Below are 8,976 nucleotides of genomic sequence, written 5' to 3'. Positions count from 1 at the left end.
TGATGCAGCAGTAAGATGTGTGCAGGAGTCGACAGCATTTGTGATCCCTTGAGCATGGCTTGATTAAATCAGAAGAAGAGAAGCCCACACAGCCAGAAATGTGGATCTGAGCACACATGTTAATTAGCTGGGGTGTGTCAGTCTATAACATATAGGCACTTTAAAATGCCATGCTATGAAGATAAATAAATGTATGCAATTTTATCTTTCAACTGAAACATCAACACATTTAAAAAATAAACCAAAAACAAACTAAGAAGCAGATCTGACCATGCTGCCGAGCAGGAGAAGTGTGGTTTAGGAGATTATGTCCATATATGGCTTCCACATAGCTCCCAGGAGAGCCTGACATAATTTGGCACGTCCAACCAAAGACCAACTGGGTTGCTCTCAGGGATTTGTTCATAAATAGCCCCAGGTCGTCTGTCTACATTTTCATCTAAACACTTAATGGAAACCCTCATACCGCCCTAAGCATCGTGGGCCTCACAGAGAGAAGCACTTCAAGCAGCTCAAAGGCAGCAGCCATCACCCAGAATGCTTGTTGAAGGCACCTGGACATCATACCATGCTGCTGGGGAAGAGCTGCAGTGGAGGCAGAGCTCTGGATTCAGAGACCCACTGAGGTCCACTGCCCTTCTTGCCAGACAACAGCCCAAACTCTCTGCTAAATTTGGGGTCATGTGGTGTCAGTCTCAAGAGTCAACACAACCTTTTTAGTGGAAAAGATTATATAAAGCATGAATGGATGTGGTTTTGTCCCACTCAAACCTTACTGAGGGACACTGATATAGGAATTTAATATTTTGCACATGCTACATAAGCATTCTTTTGATTTTTTAAACCATTAAAAAATTGGAACACTATCTGCAGCTCTTTGGTAGTACAAAAACACACAGTAGAAGCTGGGTGGTGAGTGGAAGCCGGGTGGTGGTGGCGCACGTCTTTAATCTCATTACTCAGGGAAGGAGAGACAGATGGATCTCTGTGAGTTTGAGGCCAGCCTGGTCTACAAAATGAGTTCCAGGACAGGCAAGGCCTAAACGGAGAAATCCTGTCTGGAAACAAAAAAACAAACAAACAAACAACTGATAGTGGGTCACATTTGACCTGTAGGTTCTGGCAGGCTAACTCTGGAGTACACAGTAACGCCCAGTAATTGCAAAGAACACAGCCCAAAGCATTGGACGCACATGAATTGTTCAAATTTATTTCTGTCACTTTCAGGCTACATGACTGTATTAGTCTGTTTTTCCACTTAGTATAACAAAACCCCTGAGGCTGGGTAACTGTATAAAAAGAAGAGATTTAGTTAGCTTCCAGTTGCAGAATCTGGAAGTCCAAAATGGTCTTACTAGTTTGGTCTCTAGTGAAAGATTTACTAGAAAAATGGCACCACAACAATATGAGTGTGAGAACAGATCACATGGTTAGTCAGAAAAACAGTGAAGGGTGGGGCCATGCTTGTTCTTGTAATAGTAACAATTTCAAGGCAACTAACTCAGGATTCCTATCCTAGTATATCAGCTGTTGTACTAAAACACTGACCAAAACCAACTTAGGGAGGAAAGGACTAGTTTTACCCTTCCACATCAGGGACCATCATTGCCAGACAATGATGGAGCTGGAGCACTGCTCACTGGCTTCCTCTCCGTAGTTTGCTCAGCTTGCTTTTTAAAGCCATTTCAGGACCCCCTGGCCATGGACGGCACCACTCAAAGCAGGCTTGGCCTTCCCATAACGAGTGAATCTGATGAAGGTAATTTCTCAATTGAGGTTTCCTTCTCCCTGGTGACTCTAGTTTGCTTCAAAGTGACAAAAACTAAGGAGCACAGAGCTTAATAGTTTCTTGATGAGTGAATGGATAGATGAATAAACAACTACTGGCCACGGCAAGGAACGGTTGCAAATAGAATGGTCCCCAGTTTAATAGGATTTGATTACAATTTTGCTACTTTATGATGATGCCAAGGCACAACCCTTACAATCATTCTGTGCTTTACTTTCTGTACCACATTCAGAGACTCACACAAGCTCTCCAATGCTTCAACAGCCAAGGCTCTAGCTTCAAAGCTTTGCCTAACTGTAAGTTATTATAAGTGGTCTAGATTCAAAATAATCTAATCCAACCCACGACATTTGGTAGTTTAAGCATTTTTACTTGCAACAGTTTCAGTTTAACAGTGTCATTGTCACAATAGAATCCCTTACCATGATGGAAAATATTGAGCACGAGGGAGACCTCTGTGAAAGTCTGAAGAGACAATAGCTCAGCCCTGACTCTTGGTCTTTTCTTCAACTAGTTCCCCAGGGGGACAATGGCCTGCCCACCACCTGCCTTGCTAAGAGATGAGGCACTTGTGTAAACACAAGTTTGGAGCATTTTGGAGCCAAAGTTCTATCTACACATGTATCCTGGCCCAGAGGGTGATTTCTCCAGCTGCTAAGGTAAACGAGGGGTTAGCCAGTGATTCAGGCCCATGTGTTCCATTGGGGAAAGCCATTCAGTTTTAGATCCATAGCATATGGTGCTCACCTGTCTTCAAAAAGAGGCTGTGGGGATACCTGGCAATTCCTAGTTTCAAACCCTCCAAGGGCCTGGAGTGTGTGGAGGGGCGGGCAGGAGAACCCAGGCAGAAAATATGGAAAGGAAAGTCATCTTGAGTTGGCCTCAGCGGCCCTTGAACCACAGAAGGCACCCCAGGTGGATCAGAGGTTCCAGCCAAGCTATCCCTGGATAAGGTCTCTAAAAGCCCAGACCAGGCTGATAGGGTGTTAGTTCCTCACCGGGAGAAAGGCAGGGGAATCCAAGCAAGTGCTGTGCTTGGCAGCCCAGGCCTTCTGCGACACTGAGCAAGAGGCTGTGTGCTATGTGAGCCCTGAAGGGCCCCTGAAAGGCTTCCAGCTTTCCTCCCGAGGAAGGCTTGACTTGGCTCGCACTACAAATGCTGTCAACCACATCAGAGCTGTTTCAGAAAGCGTTCAGAAAATGGAAAATGTTAAGGACTTTTGTGGGAACTAAGATGGAGCCAAGCACAAGCTCAACATCATTTCCCCACCACCCAAGGAGCCACCTTCACAAGCCTTAGAGAAGAGGGAGGGGAAGCCAGGGTCCCCATAGTCTTTTCACCAGGTCCCCAGAATCCAAGAGGCCTTCTGGAATCTCCATTTCAGAGGTTTTGGGGGGGGGCCTTGGGGCCCATGGTTTGCTGTGGGCCAACTGTGGCACAAGTTATGTCTTAGGGTGCTAGTAGTACTAGTAGCCATAACAGGTGCCTTTTGCCTGAGTGTTCTCGAGGGCACAGTGACTTCAGCAAGTCACTGTGTCACCAGAGGCATTCACAACACCTCTCCAAGCCCCCCCACCCCCGGTTTGTAGTGGTTAACTCAGGAAGTTGTTGTGAGATTCCATTAAGGCAAGTTGTGTGAAGCAGCCAGCCCTGTGTCTGTCCCAGGTCAGCCGAGTCAACAATCACTAACTGCTATTGTTACCCGTGAGACCTCGGCAAATATTAGGAGCAAAGGCAAAGTTGATAGGGACTTCAATTGTTTTCCTTTGCCCCTCCCTCTTCTCCATTACCTCTGATTCTTTTAAAAAAAAAAAAGATGTGCTTGCAGTGTACTATTCGGTGGGTTTTGATACAAAATAATACATTTCAGTATGGCGTTCCATGCATGGACATCACTGTATTTCTTTCTCTCCTGATCACAGCCCACCCATCCTCCCTTGTCTCTCTCTCTCTGCTTCTTGCTGGTCAACTTCTATGGCCCAGTCTCTTTTTGCTCTTACCTTGGTACTTAAGCACAGACTTTTTCAAATCTTCAACCCTGAAGCACTAATTATTCCCAGGTCTGCGTGCCTATCACAACAGCATCCAAACAGATGCCTTCTTCTTCCGTACTTTCCATCTCTGTGACAATCCAGCTTTGGCCTGCCTCCACATATGAGATATGCTATATAGCAAGGAGTAGAGCTTGCACACGGTTGGTGGGGATGAAAATTGGTAATATACATGATTGAGAAAAGTGGAGAGGCAGTTCTCAGAAATGTTTAAATTGGCCCACTACATGATCTAAGCAAGCCCATTGCTGCATATGTCAGTGCAGAAACAGCTCTGACCTTCAAGGGAATAACAGATAGATTATTCTGGACCTAAGTTTGAGTGACCATGACCCAGGAACACAGAATTAGGTTACTACAAATTCCACGTTCCATTGTGGAAGCAGTTTTATTAAGTTTTATACTTTTACAGAAAAACATCATAAGCCAAGGCAAATTTAAAATGCATTGGTGGTTACATCAAGGTGGGGGAAGGTCTTTCTGTGGGCCTCAGATGCTATCTGATAACATTCTTAGCACTTGGGTTGGTGGAAATGAGTGGTCTGCTACGTTAATGGATTCTCAAAGGTTTTTATCTTTTAGTCACGTGATGTTAGTTCCACCACAGAAATGGACAAGGAGTGGCTGTTTAGGGAATTAAACCTATCCTGAGATAAGGTAATTAGCCTCTAGACCTGCAACATTCCAACCTCCCCCAAACAACTGCAGTTTTAACCAGCCAATCCGTCTTTGCAGACACAGACAGCTTCCTTTTTCAGGAATTTGCATTGGTAATTATATACCGAAAGACAATGAAACCAGCAAGCCAGAGGGACAGCTGCATGCCCATGCTTATCCCAGCGAAGAATCTTTGTGTTTCTTTGTTACTAAAATATTACAATCTACCACAGTGAAGATATATTATTACCTGAAAAAATAGTGTTACTAGTTTTATAAATGAGAGAAGGTTGGCAAGATGACCCAGCTGGTAAAAATACTTTCCACCAAGTCTGAAGATATGGATCTGGTCCCTATGCATGTAGTAGAAGGAAAGAACCAAATCCACAAAATTGTCCTCTGACCTCTACACTTACACTATGGCACAAGAACCATGCCCAACATACAAAAAATACAATATAATAAAAGGTGAAAGTTTAAAAAAAAATGAAAGTCTGCAAAAGGCTATATGGTGTATGATTGTGTTTCTATGACATTCTGGAAAAAGCAAAAACTACAGAGACAGAAAACAGGTCAGGCTGTCAGAAGCACAAGGCTTAACTTACAAAGAAGCATGGTGGAATGTTCTGGAGAGTTGCAAATGCTCTATATTTTCACTGTGATGACAGTTACACGTCTGCATTCACTTTTCAACACTCACAGGACTGTGCATTGGAAAGGATCAACTTTGTTGTTTGTTAATCCTATTTCAAGAAGCCAGAATTTTGTTTTTAAAGAGTTTCTCTGCCTCATTTCTCCAGGTCTGTGTTCTCTTGGGAATAAGACAGGCCTAGGAAGATGAAACTTTTGGAGGGGATGGTCTAGAAAGGCAAGTTTTAAAAAAGGAGTAAGAAAAAATTTCATACTCCTGTCAAGCTCTTGAAGTTGAGCCACACACAACTTGGACTTGAGTTCTGTTTTTTATTCTTTTTTTCAAGTCACTGGAGACCAACATTTATGTGAAAAACATAGCTCCCCTTGTTATTTAATGAGGTGACTTTAGTACGAATTCGAGAACATGATTTACAACTCAAGTGATATCTTTAGGAAACATTTACATCTGTAACAACACCTCATAAAACTTTTTATTGGAGTCATTGCTTATATGGTTAAAGTATATTCCCCCTTGGACCAGACCTAACACTAATTGAAAATTTATCGTTATTCCTGCCAGTTGTATCTAAAGTCAATCTGATGAGGAATAGGAAAAAATGGAACACTAAATGTATTACATTCTTTACAAATGCTGACATTTTCGTGTATAAGGAAAATAACCTAAAGCTGTATTCACCTCAGGGTTTTCAGTACCTAGAGTGGACAGGCACTTTAAGTCTGTTAAAGAAAGGAAGGGAAGGAAGAGAGATGGAGAGTGCTAATCAAGCCATTGATCTCCTAGGAAAGACAGAGGCTTGACTCCAACTACTGACATTCCTACCAATGGGCCAGAGCTGAGTAGAGTATAGTGTAATGAGAGAAAATGGTTGGTTCCTTCGTTACACAGAAAAGCCAGTTTTGCCATGGACTGTAACCACTGGCTTGCTGTCAACTTGAGGCAGGTGTGGACCATCTAGAGGAGTTGAGAACTTAGCTTGGCTAACCCAGATGTAGACACACACACCTCTGTAGATCATCTTTCTTCCCTCAAGGTAGTTTTGAAGTGAATTTTCCCAACTGCTCTAGCAGCAACAAAGTTTGGAGATCCTGGCTGAGTAAGCTGGTGACTCACACCTCAGATGAAATAATAAATTTGAGAAAAAAAAAAAAAAAAACCCAGATGTTTCTTTAATTTTAATGTAGTTGAGCTCTATGCTTTTAAAAAATAAGCCATACTGTCATTTGCTGATTTTCTTCTAGTGAGAAGCAAATATCAAAAATCAACTTTTAAAACATTTGAATCCAAGCATGCTGGATTAATCTCTCCCACCACTTGCTATTTGGCTCAAACTTCCCCGAAAGTGTCAGCCGAGATTCTAATGACTGCAGCTTGAGACTGGAACAGGGCATCAGAGCATGGCACAGCCCAGGGCTTAGGTCACTCCACTGATGTGCTAGAAATTGTTGCATCAGTCTTTGGGGAAGTTGAAAGGCAAAGGAGTTGCAGGTTGCATGTAAATCTCCACAGAACCAGAGAGGGTCTAGCCAACAGGATGTGGCTTCCTTTCCACATCCAATACCCATTGTCTGGCCCTTGACCCTCTTGGAAAATACTAAGAACTGCACTCAACAGAGCCCGCCATATATATTTCATTCTTCCAGCTAAGACCAGAGATGGATATACTAAGATCCGGAGTGACACACTTTTTAAACTTTTCTAATAATACCACCCATCATTCCTGAGAGCTTCTGAAGCTCTCTTTCTTCTAAGGAGTAGAAATCATTTATTTTTCCTCCATCCATTGTACTTCAGTTAAAGCAACTCTTTTTCCCAAGACACCACCCTGAAGAAAAAAGCCCCAGATGTTCCTATGTTATACTGGAGAATAGCTTACAATCCTGGTGGTACTCAAGCTTGTACTCTCTCCCAACCTCATTTGGGACCCTTGTCCCTTTCTCTTATTTCATTTCTTTCCTATTTTAACTAACATAACAATTTTACATATTTCTGGGGTATTGTGATATTTCAATGCATGAAAACAGTATATGGTAGTAAAATTGGGGCAAGTTTTCTGTGTTGGAGCCTTTGAGCTCCTCCTTTGTATATTTGTGAAAAACACATAATGGACTATTATCAATTATAGTCAGCTATTGTGCTGCAGAACACTAAAATGTACCTTCCTATTTGTGCTTACTATTAGCTGACTTCTTTCTATGTCCTCTCCCATCTGTCTTTGTTTGGTCTCTAATCATTACTATTCTATTCTCTTCTACTTTGAAATTGATGTTTTAAGCCTCCACAATAAGACACAGCATGGAATGTGTGTGTGTGTGTGACTCAGAAGCAAATATACATTTGTCTTTACTTGCACATCTCACAATCTCTCTCTCTCTCTCTCTCTCTCTATATATATATATATATATATATATACACATATATATATATGTATATATATATGTATGTATGTATATATATATATATATATATGTATGTATGTATGTATCCATGTCTTCCATCCATTTGCTCAATCTGGATCACTCAGATCATGAGAATGCCCCCTCACTTATTCTTCACAATTAGAGATTGGTTTATTTTTATTTTATGTTTGTTTTTCCTGAATGTATGTTTGTGTATTGTGTGTGTGCAATGTCCTCAGAGGCCAGAAGAGAGCATCAGATGCCCAGGTACTGGAGTAATAGAAACTTGTAAATGCCATGTGTGTACTGGAAAGGAACCTGGATCCTTTGCAAGAGCAACAAGCGCTCTGAACCAATGATCCATCTTTCCATTGTCACCGTCATAACTACTCAACAACTACTGCTGAGCCTACATACTAAACGTTCCCTAATCTACTTCTCTTCTTTGTCCTCACTGACATTTCTCTCGTCCACACTACTATACATGCTTTCACTGGCCAAGTTTTTAAGGCATCATTTCAATGCCCGTTCTTGCCCCTATCCAAGTAGCCACAGCCACAAGAAGAGTACAATTTTGTCCTCTGTACAGTGCCACGTTCAAATCACTATAGGCGAGGTGGCTTAGGAAAAAATCCTTATACCAGCCTGTGGCATGGACATAGCAGTGACAGATTAAAGTCACAGAAAAGTCAGGCTTTCTCCAGCACATGTCGCTTTCCCCCATCCTTTACCAGTATAGGCATCTATCATGTGGCGTTGTCTCCATCATGGTCCTCTTGTGCTCTATCACGGTTGTCTGTATGGTTCCTAGTCTCTCCTACCCAACTGGCTGTGCCCAGCTCAGTTCTTTCTGTGCCAGAGTCCCATGCACAGTGCCTGGCACAAGTTAGACGCTCTAAATGAGACAGTAACAGAAACAATGTTCTTTCCCTCACAGGCAGTCTGTTAACTTCCTATTGCTGCCATAACAAATTCCCACAAGCTTAGTGGCTTAAAACAACACCCACTTGTCATTTCACAGCTTGGCAGGTCAAAAGTCAGACAAGGCTCTCACTGAGCTAACTCCACTGTGTCAGCAGGCTGCTCCATGCTCTAGCGTCTAGAGGCCCCCTTCCGCTAGCTGTAGAGCGAGCCAGGTGGCATGCGTCTGGGTTTGTGTCTGTGATCAGCTCTCCTTCGCTGACCACGGCCAGGAACAATTGATGAATTTTAAGGACCTGTGTGATTCTGCTTGGCCCAATTGTATAGCCCATTTTAAGATCATTCCATTGGCAATCTTCATTCGTTACTTCCCTTCGTGTGGACATTTCTGGTGGGTCATATTCTGAAGCAATGTGAAGGGCCAGAATTCGACCTGACAATCTTGCTCTAATGCCTACTCCACCACTCGGTCACGCTTATTTAGTCAGCTGCATTCTCCTTTTCGA

This window comes from Acomys russatus, chromosome X, assembly GCF_903995435.1.
Source record: "Acomys russatus chromosome X, mAcoRus1.1, whole genome shotgun sequence".
NCBI lineage: Eukaryota > Metazoa > Chordata > Mammalia > Rodentia > Muridae > Acomys > Acomys russatus.
This window is presented reverse-complemented; position numbering follows the sequence as displayed.